Source organism: Vombatus ursinus, unplaced genomic scaffold (assembly GCF_900497805.2).
Source record: "Vombatus ursinus unplaced genomic scaffold, bare-nosed wombat genome assembly UNPS02014813.1, whole genome shotgun sequence".
Taxonomy (NCBI): domain Eukaryota; kingdom Metazoa; phylum Chordata; class Mammalia; order Diprotodontia; family Vombatidae; genus Vombatus; species Vombatus ursinus.
In genome coordinates, this window is record NW_020954591.1 from 18,138,003 (window position 1) to 18,154,950 (window position 16,948).

Genomic DNA, 16,948 nt, shown 5'->3' on the forward strand with positions numbered 1-16,948 from the left:
ACATTGTTTGTAGGCATTAAGAAAGGATCCTTTAGAAAGGGAGAGGTCAAAAGTAAAATATAGAATGGGGAAGAGAGACCATATTTTGGAAGAAACAGATGGAATGGGATCTCTTGTGTCAGTAGAGGAGTTAACCTTGGTAAGGAGTAAGGCCACCTCTTCATTTGAGACAGGGGTGAAGGAGGAGATAGTGGCAAAAGGAATATGAGTTGTATGAGATGAAGAAGAGTGGAGAAGAGGGAGATCATTGTGAATGGCCTCAATTTTTTTTTTCATAAAATATGAAGTAAGTTTCTCAGCTAAGAGGATAGAGAAGAAAAAGCCATGGAAGGTTTGGGAAGAGATAAAAAGGTTTGGAAGAGTTGCTGTGGAGAGTGGGATAAAGAATTTATAAGGAATGTAGAGTATGACAGCCTAAACTTAGAGAGGGACCAGTTGATTTGTTGCATGATTTTCTCTTCCTTCCTTCAGCAGTATGTGTGTAGGAATGATTCAAAGCTAGGCTTGGTGGGGTGCAATCAAGAACAATAAAGTGGTTAGGGACTCACGAAAAGGTATCAGGGTAGAACTGAAGTGTTTCACTAAGGGCCCAAAATAGGGAAAAGAAGAGAGAGTGGTTAGTGCAGGGGTGATGGCCTGGGAAAGAACTGAGGGGTCAAGCAATTGAAGGTTACAATGCTAATGAAGAACAGGGTTTGGTAATGGAAAGAAGAGGAAGAGGTGAAAAGTCAATAGATTATGGTCAGATAAGGGGTTCCTGAGGTTTGGGGCTCTTGTACAGCACTGGCACTGAATTTTTTTTCCTCCTCAAGAAGAATGAGCATGCATACTTCAGCAAAACCTGGAAAGACTTATATAAACTGATGCTGAGTGAAGTGAGCAGAACCAGGGCAACACTGTACACAGTAATAGGCACAATGTGCTATGACTGACTTTGATAGACCAGTCTCTTCTTAATAATGCAAGGATCTAAGACAACTCCAAAAGACTCATAATTGAAAATGCTGTCTACATCCAGAAAAAGAACTATGGAGTCTGAATGCAGATCAAAGCATATTATTTGCTTGCTCTCTCTCTCTCTCTCTCTCTCTCTCTCTCTCTCTCTCTCTCTCTCTCTCTCTCCCCCTCTCTCTCTCTTTTTTGTTTCTTCTTTCTCATGGTTTCTCCCATGGATTCTAATTCTTTACAACATGACTAATGTGAAAATAGGTTTAATATGAATGTATATATTGAGCCTATATCAAATTATACACCATCTTGGAGTGGAGGGAGAGGAGAGAAGGGAGAAAATTTGGAGCTCAAAATCTTATCAAAGTGAATGTTGGACACTAAACATATATATACACATATATATGTATATTTATATAATTCATATGTATATATATTTGAATGTATGTGTATATTTATATGTATGCATATATATTTATGTGTATGTATGTATATGTTTGTGTGTGTGTGTATGTGTGTGTATGTATGTATATAGTGTAAATGGAAAGTAATGTCAGAGGGAAGGCACTAGTAGAGTTGAAGAAAAGATGAGAGAGACCAGGAAAAACCTCCTAAAGAAGGAGGTGTTTGAATTGAAACTTAAAGCAAGTAAGGGAAAGCAGGAATTCAAAGTGTGATGAAAGAACACTTAAGGCATGGGGTGAGGACATGAGGTGTTGTACATCTTGAACAGAAAGAAGGCCAATGTTAATGTGATTGTAAATTAAGTACAGCAGATAAAGTTTCTAAAGCTACTCTAGAAAATTAGGAAGGGCCCAGGTTTTGAATGACTATAAAAGCCAAACAGAAGATTTTATATTTGATCCTTGAGATAATAGAGATCTACTGGAGTTTATTCAATGAGTGTGTGGGTGTGGGTGTGGGTGGGGTGGCACGGCCAAATCTGCATATGAAAATCAATTTGGTGGCTAAATGAAGGTTGAAATGGAATGGAAGGAGACTTGAAGCAGGGAGGTCTACCAGGAGCCTATACTAGTAGTCCCAGTATGAGATCCTGAGGGCTTGTCCCAGACTGATGACTTTTCAAATAGAAAAAATAAGAATGAATTTAAGGGATGCCATGAAAGTAGGAACTACAAGGTTTTGACAACTGATTGGATATATGGGGTGAATGAAAATGAGGAGGTGAGGAAGACAGTTAGGTTATAAGTCTGGGTGACTGGGACTATGGTGGTACCTTGAACAGTAATAGAAGAATTTGGAATAAGGAATGTTTTGGGGAAAAGAAAACTACTTCAAATTTTGGACATATTGAGTTTGAAATAACGATCAGGTATCCAATATGGAATGTTGAAGAAAAAAATTGATAATGAGAGACTATAGAAATATGAGAATCATCTGGCCAGAGATAATAATTGAACTTCTAGGAGCTGTTGAGAGCCTTTAACAGTGCCTTTTTAAGAAACATTTGATTATGTTAGACACTTTTCAAATAAGCACATGAAGTATTTTCATTAATTCATGGGGGGAATGATGGAGGGATAATTTTTATTTTATAATTAAGAATTTGGAAAAAATACAGAAGCTTCTTGACTACTTTTCAAGCTCTTTTCAAGCAATTTGAAGAAGACTTGATCTCTCAAGTTAGCATATATATATACATATATATATATACACACACACACATATATACATATATACATATATAATGCAAAGGGGGCATTTTAAGGGTCTCTTTAAACCAGCTCTTCCCAGATATTACCTTTTTTTGGGGAGAAAGGCAAAACACATACTAATTGAGAATCCAAAGGATTTTTCAAAATTCTCTTGAAAGAAAGAGCAATGGGAAATCAAATGTCATATATTCGTGAAGGTGAAGGGTTTAGAATAAATAATTTAAAGCCAAGTAACCAATGTTATCAATAATGTATAAGAAGAACATCATACCTGTGACCCTTTGAATTGCCTAGGGGACTCTGTAATCAGTGAGTTGTAGAAGACATATTCTACTCAGTTTCTGACAAGTCTAAACCTGAAAGCTTTGCATCTGAGGAGAAGATGTAGATGAGCCATTAGGTAACATTATATAGTGAACAAATCCCTTTGTAATTATCCAGCACACTTGTGTTTCCCTTTATGGATAAGAGAATGATTAAAAAAAAATAATTACAGTCATTTGCCAAATAGGTTAACCAGTACTTTGGAAATAGGTCCTGAGAAAATGGGGATTTTGTTTGAAGGTAAATTCCATGGCTAACCATCTGTCAACATGTAATAACAAGCAAGTATCATATGAAGCAATTAATAGGGAAAGCAAACCAAGTCCCTTTCTGGCCTTTTTTTTCACCTTCAAAGCAATGTACTGTCTACCTGTATTACAAGTCTGAGGTCTATGTTAGGAAAGCCCTAGAGTCCTGATATAACCACTGACATAAAACAAAAGAAAATTTTTCTCTTCATCCTAACTTATAGTACATTGTAACAGTAGCCTTACTGTGGTAGTCTTTATAAAGCTATGTATTATCAACCAGAGCATTTAGTGGAGAAAAACAAGCTGTGATTTGTCTCCCCCTCACTCCCTTTTTCTGTCCTTTCCTCTTTCCTTCTCTGGACATACCATCTCTTATTAATGAAATATGGAGTCCAGTAAACCATGCTGAACTCTGATGGAGTGTTATTTACTGCCTGCCAAACTTACCTGTAAATGTACGTAGAATTAAATATCTTTTAAATATCTATATGTTGTGTTTCTTTTATCTTTCTTTCATGAGGTCATAGCATCTAATGGACAGAGCAAGGAACTGGAGAGATAAGATTGGATTTCTCCTTGATTCTATTGTTCATTTTTTATGACTTCTACTATATGTTATGAGTTACATTTTTTCACTTAAACTCATTTTTAATGAACAAGGTGGGTTTTGTTGTCTAAAAATTTAACAATCTGTCAATGACTGAAAATATTTATATTGAGTTATTTCTGCAGAACTTGGGATGTTAACACTTTATACAGGGTTAGTAAAAAAAACTGATTTTATTGCATTATTTGAACCATATACATTAAAAAAACTTATTTACATGACTTTAAAATATACTAAAATTTAATTATATATCTTTCTTATAATATGCCTTTCACAAGGCCAATTTTTAAAGTTTCAGATATTTGTCTATTTGAAGTGACAAATGTATTTTTAACTTTAACTCAAGTTTTGCTGAAGTGAAATTTTCATTTATGTTTATCTGTATACCTCAAATATTTTTCTTCTGCCCCTCCAAAAATCTGTAATAGTTAATAAGCTCTTTGCACTGAGATCAAACACTGAAGTTCATTCTGTCTGAAATGTTCTTTCTACTCTCCTTGACTTGTCTCAGTTCCAAGCTTCCTTCAAGGCTGATCTTCAATCCTACCTACATTGTGGAGACTTTCCTAATTAATCCTAACTATTGGTGATGGCCCTTGCTTGTAACATTGGTTTTTTGGGTCACTGTGGGTAATTTGCATACTACCTTCTTGTTTTTATTCATCTTCTTATTTCTGTATTCTGTCTTTCCAAATATGGGGAATGTCTCTTGAAAATAAGGATCTTTGTCTATCTCTTTGATTCTTCAGCTTCTAGCAATGTATCCTGTACAAAATAATTCAACTTTACATAGAGTTTAAAGGTTTCTCAAGGAATTATTTTTTAACAATGCCTTGAAGTGGGTAGTAATGTATTACTTATTTTGGAGGAGCTCAGGTGGCCCAGTGGATAGAATTCCAGGTCTGGCACCAAAAATACTCAGTTTCATGAGTTCAAATATTACCTCAAGCACTGACTAACTGTGGGACCCTGGATGAGTCACTTAACCTTGTTTGCCTCAGGTTCCTCATCTATAAAATGACCTGGAGAAGGACATAGCAAACCACTCCAGTATCTTTGCCAAGAATACCCTATTGGTGTTATGAAGAGTCAGACACAACCGAAAAACAACTGAATAACAACAAAAATGAGATTACATATGTAAAGCTTTTTACACACTATAAAATCCTATACACATTTTAGCTTTCATTACTATTATACCAATATCATACAGTGTTTAATGTCTCTTTACATTGCATGAGTAGCAGCACAGCAAAATGGCTGCCCACATTTATTTTTCAATCTTTTTGTTATTTTCTATTTTTTTAAATTTATTTTGATGCCAAATGATCAGCCCACCTTTTCTGGGCATCATTTTCTCTGATGTCCTGCATATCACTTCTTCTGCCCATTTCTTCACTAGTAGTATATTATGGCCACTTACACTTATATCCACTGTGTATCTCTCAATTTCCTTGGGATGACCCAAAAAGGCTGCAGTGCTTCTCCTCCTCCCTCTCCTCCCCCTCCTCCTCCTCCTTCTCCTTCTTCTTCTTCTTCTTCTCCTTCTTTCTTCTTCTTCTTCTTCTTCTTCTTCTTCTTCTTCTTCTTCTTCTTCTTCTTCTCTTTACAAATCGGTCATGAAGTTCGGTGCTTTACTGTGGAAACACTTTGTATCTTATCTTATTTTATAAATTGCCCAATGTTACATAGTCAGGGGCAGAAATACTTGAGGATGCCATAAATATTTATCAACTAAATTCAGCAAGAAAACATTCCTTAAGCACCTAATGCCAGCAGACAAAGAGGTAGCCATGCTGTATTTGATAAAGAAGTAGTCTTAAAGTAAGAAGGAACTGGGTTCAAATCCTACATCTGTCATATGCTAGGCTAAAAGACCATGAACAAGTCACTTAAATTCCCAGTACACCCATACAACTCTCTTACACTATAATTTGCAGTGCACATGCTGATCTGTTTAATGGAGAGACTTTCTTCCTGGGAATTCCGTATATAAATGAAATCAAAGGCTCAATTTATAAATATACAGAACATTTTACTAGGTGTTCAGTATATAAAAACAAAAAGAAAATAATCCCTGCTTTCTTTCTACTGATGATTATTTAATGATACTGCATACTTGATAACCCAAGAGAAGATGATGATGATACTCCTATCAGAAGACCTGAGTTCAAATTACATCTCTGATTTTTACTACTAGTGTGACCTGGGCAAGTAGATTAACTTCTTTTAGCCTCAGTTCCCTCCTCCAAGGAAATAAGGAGGTTGGACTAGATGAGGTCTGAAGTCCCTTCCAGGTCTAAATCTACAATTTTATTATAATTAGGTAATAATGATAGCTAATTTTGTATAGTGCTTTAGGGTTTCCAAAGTAATTTATGTATGTATTTTCATCATTTATGGCTCACAATAACCTCAGTGGTAGGTATTTTATAATACATATTTTAGCAACAAAGAAACATGTTAAAAGATGCAAAATGAATGGCTCAAGGCATATAGCTACTATGTGTCTACAAGCAGGAATTGAACTCAGATCTTCCTGAGGAAAAAAAAATCATCACACAATCCACTAGGCCACCTAGCTGCCATCAGGTTTGGCCATTGCAACCTATCACTGAAAACAACCATATACAGCATTTTATTCACCCTTGGACAATTTTTCCAGGCATATATACATGTATTTTATTGTACCTTAAGAAAATTATGCTAACCTATAATCCATTCATGGCTTCTGGCCCTAGAATCTTCCATGGAATGTCACAAGCTCTCCATAAGAACTGTAATTTTGCATCTGGATTTCTGATTTAGCTGAGAGATGTGCAAAAAGCTGTGGCACTACATCTGAAGAAGCATGAGTGCATTTTTTTCCCCCAAGAGTCAATCGTGATTTATGAGTGCTAAACTGCTTCCTGATCTCTTGTTTGAAAACTGGCCATCACAAAAATGGAAGCTATGTAGATCTAAGGATCTACAAGACTTGGAAAATGGGACTGTCTTAGTGGATCAAATGTTTGGCAGTGAGATAGCTGTCAGCACCTCAGGTGTGTGATGCATTTCAAATTTTGAAAAGATTCATTCAAAGCCTGTGAGAATTCACACTAAAACATTTCATTAGGTGAGCTGAGTAATAGTGTTATGAAAAGAATGGTATTACCTGGAATAAATTTCAACATTGCCATTCCAACATTCTTAACTAAATAAAACAGGAATGGATGTCTGTCTATAACTCTGATAAACAATAATAATAATTTTGTTTTGAATGTTCTTGCCACTTCTGGGTACCACTATATTTAATGATGTTTTTAAAATCAGACAGGGAAAAATTGAATGGTTCATGTTAGAGCTTTTGGAAATGCAAAAGTATAATGGGTATTCAAGTAGATTGTAAGCCTTCTCTAGCTAGCAGAATAGCTTTTCTACATTTAAATATCTGCATTTGTTAGATAGTTGTTCAGAATTCAGACTGTTTTTTTTCCCCTCATACTTGGTGATTAGGCTCCCAATGCCTCAAACAGTTGGTCCATCTACAAGGTGCTCTTATAGACAACTATAAAGCTTACTCACTTTTAACAATGTTTTGAGGAGGCTATATTTTTAGCATTTGGGAGTTAAACTTTGAATCCTAGGAAACTATCCTTTACCCAACATGCTGGCCATCTTGAGACTTGTTGAGAAGATCACGGGATTCCTATCCCCTTATTCTGTTACCTGCCACATATTGGGAAGGGTTGTTCCATCTCCAAGACCCTGAATGGTGGCTCCTATGGTCTGGGGAAACACAGGGTATGGAACAGAAATTATACATACAATGAATAAGGGGGTAAGGAGTTTAGACTTCTGTTTGGGTACACATCTCATTTTCTATCCTATTTTTCCCCCACAGAGGCCATAAGGATTAGCCTGCCTGATTCTCTTTTTGTGGTTCCTTCATCTAATCATTATTTGTGTCATTGTCTGATTCAATGTGAAGGAGACCCCAGTCTCATTCATTGGCTTCTCCTGTTTCTTCTTATATTAATGAAACATTGGGGTTGCCATTGGCAAAAAAAAAGTTCTGTACTTAAGGTCACTATATCTGAAACTTAGAAAAAACTTTGTACTGATCCAGCACTACATAGATCATGTGCCTATCTAACCCACAAGCAAGTTTATAGATTAATTCATAAAATGAGAAAAATACTTTTTGATGAATATGCTGAACAATATGACTTTTTCCAGTAAGAAAGTCAAATTAGCTTTCACCTTTGAATAGGTAGCTGAAAAAAAAATCCTCACATTTTAAGCTCTTGATCAGTGAATTATTTTGGAATTCAGTCATTTTGTTCTAATACTTATCTTTAGTTTACAGTGGTTTTTATTACCTAATTGACTATGAATCAGGATTTTTTAAAAAATTACTTGGCAGTTTATGTATTTTTGTTGTTGAAGGAAAAATATGAGATCAGCACAATGGTTGAGTTTATGTACTATCATACTGATGCCCAATTGCTCTTCCTAAAACATATAAATCTGAACGTATTTCACCACACACACACACCTCAAAAGTTACCATCAATTGCTTCTATGTAGGTCACATAGCCTGACTCCTTTATTTTACAAGGAAAGAGACATAAGAGAGGTTTCATGCTCAGAAAGCATAAGTGATTTACCCAAAGTTATATAGCTAACAAATATCAAAGCCAGAACATAAACTGTGACCCTTTGAATCTAAAGTCCAGACTTAGCTTGGTATTCAAAATCCTCCAAATTCTATCTCAAGTCTACCTTTCCAGTTCTATCCCATGCTAATTCCCTCTATGACCTTGATATTCTAGACAAATTGAGGAATTCATGATTTTCCAAATATATTCTTTGATTTGCCAACTTACGTAGTTTACTCAGCTCCTAATATTGGAAATGTTTTCCCCTTCCCTTCCCTCTTACCTTTAAAATTCCACTCATTTTCAAAGTCCAGCTCAATCGCTGCTTTCTCAGTGTTCTTTTACCTATAAAATTGATGCCTTAGATGCCTATGTTCAAGTACATAAAATATGGTTAGCAGAAGGGCAAATTTTATCTCAAAGGTATGACAAAGACTTGGCCAGATAAGGAGTATGACTAGCACATAGCTCTGGAAAGTGTATGCCTTATTAAAAAGGATGAAAAACATAGATAAAAGGCTGAGACAGGGGAAGCAGAACAGGGAGAAAGTAAATGAGTTAGAATTGTAAATTAAGAAGATATATATATACACATGAGAAAATTCAGGAACCAGATGGGGTTGCATGTTAGAGAGCATTCAGGTGAAGATCAACAGAGACAGAATTAGAAGTGATTATAATTGACAATACCATAGATTTAGACAGAAAGAGGAAATGGTTGAGTAGTTCAGGTAACATCACAAACCTGGCACAGAAGGAAGATATCATAGAGATGGACACTTCAATTATCCAGACATCTGCTCAAACTTTCTTTCTGCCACAAACAGAGCAGGTAATAATTTCCTGAATTGCCTTAATGATAACTTTTGAACATTGGGATATTTGCTGTTCTGCAATTATGCAATGCCTCTCAAGTTCTCCACAATCTTTCAGATATCACTGGCAATGGTATCAGTATTCATGTCTGACAGTTCTCTTAGTATCCAACCCTATATTTCACTGGGCTAGGTGAACTTAATTGATCAACAACTACTTTTATGGTATTTTCGTTCATATTTGAGGACATCATTTGTCCTTTCCAGTCCAATATTCATTCTATTTTGTGGAGAGAAAAAAAAAAAAAAACAAATTAAGACCAGCTTCTCTGTTGTCAGCTATCAATGTTCCATATGCCCTGCATAGGAGTCTTATTCCTTCTTTCATCATCCTCTTTACTATATAGCTAAAATAATTGTTATTTTTGTCCTCACTAGGTTTCCATGACACTCTCATCTTCTTCTGAGCTGTAGCAGTCCTGACAAAATTCTGGAAGGATTGTGACATACTTTGGTTTTCATAGTTAATTACTTTTCCTTGCTTCCATCTTCTTCACTCAACTTTTAAAACTACAAATTGATAACACAAGATAGTGAGCAGAACTAGGAGAACAATTTACATAATGACAACATTATAAAGAAAAATATATTTGAAAGACTTTAGAACTCTAAACCACGCAATGATAAACCATTAGTCCAGAGGAATGAAGATGAACCAGACCAACCACCTTTTGCCAGAGAGATGATAGACTTAAAATGGGGAAATGGGTCTTTCATTTTTGAACATAGTCAATGTGGGTATTTGTTTTCCTCGACATTTGTTTTGCAGTTTTTATTATATGTTCACGTTCACTTGGGAAAAGCAGAAAGGGGGAGAGATAATAAAAGTATATAAAATCAATTAATTGGAAAATAAGTCGATTGGTGAATTTCCTGTGCATTCATATTGGTCTCTTTCAGCAATTCCCTCTTTTCATCTTCAAAGAATTATTTAACTTTGTGCCTTCAGTATTTTATTATTGTGATCTTTCTAACCTGGGCTGATTTCCCTTGTAGAGTTTTAGTCCTTGGGATTTTAACTATCCATACTTTGAAATTTATTTTTATCTTATTATGATATGTTATGTTAATTATAATGTAATTCTTTGTATTCTATTCTCTTCCACTCTAGGGGAGACTGTCAGTTTTCATTTCCTTCTTTATCACAAACTCCAATGTGTAGTAGTCACTCCTCCCCCGCACCCAAGATAATTTATAGTTCAGCTACTACTTCCTCTATATTTGTGAGAATGAGATAACACATATAAATGTCCCTGATTGAATAACTTACCTATTGAAGAATGAAACTATCATTTAGTTTTTAATGTCAATTTGGAAGGAAATGTCTAACGGAGTGCCCCAAGTCTCTATACTTAGAACTATGCTATTTAACGTTTTTATCACTGACTTTAACAAATGCATTGATAAAAGGGTTATGAAGTTTGCAAATGAAAGCAAGCTTCATTTACATGAGACTCCAATGAGTCAAGATCCAAAAGGATTTTTTGAAAGGACATTTGGGTTGAAATGAATAGGAGGATATTTAAGAGGGTTAAATGTAAAACCCTACACAGGTTCAGAAATCAACTTCATAGGAACAAGATGACAGAAGGTATCTATGCAACAAATATTTCTAAAAAAAAGGGGGATCTTAGGATTTTAATGCACTATATGCTTGAATGGATTATAATAACATGATATGATATCCAAGAATGCTAAAATGATATTATGTTATAGTAATACACAGCATTTGAGGAATTGCAGTCCTGCTGTAGTCTTCCAAAGTTGGGCCACATGGAGAGTATATTGTATAATCCTGGATATCGTATTTTGATAAAGACAATATTTTATTAATCTAGACAACGTATAGAGGAGAGTTACCAGGATGGTGGAGGACTTCAAGTTGGTGCCATATTAAGTAATTGATTGATTGATTGATTGATTGATTCATTCATTCTTTCCACAAGCATTAAGTTCCTACTATGTTCTAGGTACTGTTTTAGCTGCTAGGATTATGAAGACAAAAATGAATCAGTCTCTATCTTAAACTAACTTTCATTCTTTTTGGTGGGAGGGAATATGTCCACTGATAAGGCGATAAAAACACATACAATGTAAATAAAAATTAATTTTTGGGTGGAAGGACAAATGATGCCCTCAAACTGAGACAGAAGTTAAGTCTCATGACTAGTAAGTATTTAAGGGTGGGTTTAAATCTAGTACTTGGAGGAATCAGGATTTGCATCTTCTAAAAGGTAAAGGAAGAATTCTGTGAGTCATAGGGAAGAAGGGAAGGGCAATCCTGTCATGGGGGATGTTTTATATAAATACAAAAATTTGGGAAATTGAATGTCATAGAAGTGGAAGAGTGAACAGGACAGTATGACTGAACCAGAAGTATGTGAACAAAGTTAGTTTACAATACTCTTGGAAAGGTAACTAGAGACAGATTGTGAAGGGCTTTAAAAGCAAGGGAGGGAGACATTGGCACTTCTTGAGCAGGGATAGATAATGACAATGTAATGTTCTATTTGGGAAAAAAATCAATAAATAAAAACTATGGGAGAATAGAAAGGTTTTTCAGGCCTTTACTATTGTACCTCCACCAATTTGTGTTGCTAAGGAGATCATATTACAGTAAAAGCAACAGATATTATGCAACTATTACATGCAAGATGTTGACAGAGGCACTGAGAGAATACAAAAGTGAATGAGTCATACCTCCTATCATCTAGGCATTTATAATCTAATAGGCAGGGAATGAGACAGGCCAATAAAAACAGAAAATATATCATGTATATATGTACACATGCATGTGTGTGTATATATATATATATTTCATATATATATATCCATAAATGCATTATAGATATACATATATTAGCCAGATGAGTGGAGGATGAATTGGAGAGTAAAAGCAAGGAAGCAATGGAGTGATTTAGGAAGCTATGGTAATAATTCATGTGAGAGGTGATTAGGGCCTGAACTAGGGTAAATGACTCCAAAGTTGACAAAATGAGTATCTTTTGCCCTCCACAGAAAATTAGGAAAAAGAGTTTTGTATGCAAACTAATTAGTTTTGTTTTTGACATAATGATTTTGAAATGTCTATGGGACATTCAGTTAGAAATTTTCAGTAAATGGTTGGTGATGTGTTGCTGGAATTCAGAAAAGAAATTGTAGCTGGTCATATAGATCTGAGCGTTATCTGAAGAATCTAATCCATGGGAACCATGACAGAATTGTTGTGTATACTGGTACATAGAGGGTGGGGCATGGGTGATGGTTAAGCAAAGAAAATTGAAAAAAATAGTGGCCAGATAAGTGTGCACAGAAGCAGGAGAGAGTAGGGTCATGGAAATCCTGGGAGGAGAGAATATACAGGAAGAGGGGATGATCTTTAGTGTCAAATGCTGCAGAGAGGTTAAGAAAGATGTAATAAAAGGATGTCAGAAATGGCAGTTGAGGGATCACTGGGACTTTGGAGAGAGGAGTTTCAATTAAGTGATAAGGTCTGAAACCAGGTTGAAAGTCTTTGAGAAGCAAAAGAGAAAAAGAAATATCAATGATTGTAGTCAACCTTTTTATATTAGGACTGAGTGGACTGTAATAGAGAAAAAATGCTCTGATTGGCTTTTTTGTTGGATTATAGATTCCTAGGCTAGTTACAGTCTGGAATGTAATCCTTCTGAAACCTATTTCAACTCAATGTGATTTGGGGTCTGGTAAAGTGTGATGATAAAAGATCTTATTGGCCACAAAACCACAACAAATGGCTCAGGATTTACTAAGTCAGAACTGAATGTTCTTACTAATGATGCCATTTGTCCATTCTGTTTTTCTTTCTTGGCAGCTTTGAATGAGTGAAGTCCACTCTGAACTGCTGGGTGGAAGGACTGCTGGCTGCTTGCCTAGTGCTTAGCCTAGTGAGGAATGAGTTAGAAACTGCATTTGTGCTAAAAATTTTCTTCACATATAAAGGGGGAAAATAAAATTCTATTAAACTATAAAGAAAAGAAAAGGAAAAGGAAAAGAAAGAAACTGCATTTGTACTGCTTATACACTCCTAGGAATTTCTGGGGGAAATTTTGGGTATGCACAATGGATAAAGTGCTGGGCCTAGAGTCAGGAGGATCCAAGTTCAAATCCAGTCTCAGACACTTCTTAGCTGTGTGACCCTGAGCAAATTACTTAACTCTGCCAGTTTCTTCATCTATAAAATGTGCTAGAGAAGGAAATGGCAAAGCATTCTAGTGTCTTCACCAAAAAAATCCCAAAAGAGACCATGAAGAGTCAGACACAACTGAAAACAACGAAACAACAACATGCTAAAAGGTCCCAGAGGAAAATTTTATCTGGCCCCCCACTTTGATTACTTTATAAGTGAAAAGGATTCCAGGAGACATTCAGTGTGCCTTGTATGGAAAAGGAAACTTGGAGGAGTTTTTTCCAAACTTTTCATTTTATTATCCTAAATACTAAAAATCAGGGGAGAATTTTCACCAAGGGCAATTTTGCACTTGAGGGTGAAGGGGTGACAACTTCTAGTCCAGTCTACAATCCCTGTAGAAAGACCCTCAAATGTTCTGGGTGTTTGCAGATATCAAACTTCAAGGAAAGAGGGGCAGTGGGGCATGGTTTTTCTTTCCATTTTCTTTTCTTTATTGTTTTAGGTTTGAAGGAGGACTCGGTAAGCACTAGACAGACATTAAACTACAAACATTTTGTAAATCAATATAATTTGTTTCATGTATTGTCCATGTACTTGGAAATATATAAGAATGCTTTGGTCTGGTTTGTTTGGGATTATATGCTGCATGCCCCCCTCCCCCTTTTCTGGAGATTCTCTAGTACACAGCATTGAAGAAGGCCATTGGAAATATACAATGACTGAACATCAGCAAGTCAATAAGAGGTTTGGTATTTGGGACTATGGATTTTACCAGAATACCATAGTTGATTTGTTGAAAACAGCATATGTTCAACTACTAGAAGAGCATAATGGAGGGGGCTCAACACTCTTACCTCAGTCAAAATTTAATCCAGTGAGAGAAATGATTATTAATAACCAATGATTTGAGGAGATTCAAAGTTCTTCCTTTTTCTAAAGTCTTCATTTTAAAGCTCAGTCTCTGAAGATTGAATTAACTTTCTCCTCAATTGTGGTCAGACCCCATCCAACTCTACTCAGGTTTGGGATGGGATAAATTCTTTGATTAGATTGCCCAAGGGAGCGGGGGCAGATGGAGGGGAGAGTATAAGTCAGAAGTTAATGACATAATTAAAGCCTTTCATCAGAATAGGTCCAATTGTGAAACAATCAGAATTAATTGCGACCTTCAGGAATGGTTGCTCTTCCAAAGGTATATAAACTGTGAGCCCACAGCCATGATTTTCTTTGGTATCTGAGAGTACTTCTAACCTCTTTTATTAATGAAATGCTAGTATCACTATTAACATGACTAATTACACAGAAACTATGTCTCTTGAACTTTTTAAACATCACACTAGCCATCAACAGAGTTAACTAGGTTTTAAAGAATTTTCCAATAACCTTATCACAGTATGTGGATAGGCCTTTAATGATAAAGGATGGGGACAGAACCAAGATAGTGGAGCAAAATCAACATTTTTGCTAAGTTCTCCCAACATTCCTCTCTAAACAACTTTAAAAAAAAGGATGTCAAATTAAATTCTAAGCAGGATAACCAATGAAAAACATCTCAATGAGTCATTTTTCTAGCCCAGGGCAGCTTAGGAAGACAGAAAGAGGTCTGTGTATATTGGAGTAGGAGGTGTCTTGAAACATGGTGGCAAAGGCAACACCAGGAGGAATAGGACAGCAGCAGTCAATTTTGATACTAGCTAAACTAGGGAGAACAAAAACTGATAAAGAAAACTATAGACCAATTTCCCCAAGTAAATATTGATGTGAAAATATTAAACAAAATATAAGATAAACTATTATTGAAATATATCACAAAGATCATACTCTTTGATCAGGGTGTATTTATAACAACAATGCAGGGCTGGTGCCATTTTAGGAAAATGATAAGTGTAATTGATCATATCAATAACAAAGCCAACAAAAATCAAATGACTATATCAAATGATAAAAAAAGGTTTTTGACAAAATACAACATGCATTTATTTCAATAACACTAAAAAGCATAGGAATCAGGGAGACTTTCTTAAGATGATAAGGAGTATCTATCTAAAAGCAAGAACAAGCATTATCTATAATGGGGATAAAGGAGAAGCTTTTCCAATTAGATCAGTGGTGAAGCAAGAATTTCCATTATTACCATTATTATTCAGTACTGTGTTAGAAATGGCAGCTATAGAAATAAAAAAATGAAAAAAAATAATAATAGGCAAGAAGGAAACCAAATTATCATTTTTCATAGATAATGTGATGGTATACTTTGAGAAACCTAGAGAATTAATTAAAATATTAGTCAAAATAATTAACATTAACTCAATAAATATTTATCATTTCTAATATTTGTCAAGTACTGTGCTAAACACTGGGGATACAAAAAGAGTCAAAAGATAACCCTTGCCCTCCAGGATTGGGATGTTTAAAAATTTCAAGAAATATAATTTCTGAGTAATGATTCTATTAATGAGGCTAGCTGGTTATTAATAAAAGAGGTCAATAATATTCTCAAATGCCAAAGATCTCTCATGCTGGTGGGTTCACAATTTATATGCTCTTGGAAGAGCAGGATTTTCTGAGAGTGGCAAATAACTCTGATTGGTTAACAACTAATGAGAGAATGAATGTTATAATGAGAGGTGGGTTATACCAATGAGGATCCTTGTGGTATATGACTTAGATGACTCAAATCTTGGTCAAAGAGCTTATCAATTTCCATATCACCTGTCTGACAAGAGTAAATTACAATCATAGTAAGGGAACATGGGAAAATTACCTATCACATCTACAGATAGGGAAAGGTTATTGTTGTTGTTGTTTGTCCTGTGTTCCTGAAGAGAACCATGACACTAGGGAGGTGATGCCATGACATGCAAGTGAGTTGAATTTAAGTGAGAGAGGGCTCTGCAAAGTCACCAGCTTCACTTTTTCCTCTGGACCCATCTGGGTCCAGTAGTGACATATAGATGAGAACAACTGCAGATTGTCCAGGATGCAGTGGGGGACCTTGGCTTTTTTAAGCTAAGGTCTTTAATAGGTTTCAGTTTGACTAAGGCTAAATCCATTCAATAACTAAAGCTAAATAAGAAATGAGGTAGAGAATGGCCTCTACAGATAGAGGAAGAGTTCAGGACCAAACAAGAGATAAGGAGAATCATAGGAGATAAAATGTATAACTCTGATGGCATAAAATTTAAAAAAAGTTTTTGCACAAACAAAACAAATGCAGACAAAATAAAAAGAAAAGCAAGAAACTCAGAAATCATTTTTTACAGCACTTATCATCTGATAAAGGTCTCACTTCTCAAAAATATATGTAACTGAGTCAAATTTATAAAAATAAGAGCTATTCCTCAATTGATAGTCAAAGAAGTAATTTAATTTTAACCAGATTGCTCTAGCTGCTTAAGCCCTCTTTTGGTTTATCAAGCCAAAAAGATTATTTGCTTATGGATTAGGGTGGCGTGACCTAATTCTAACCCTAACCAC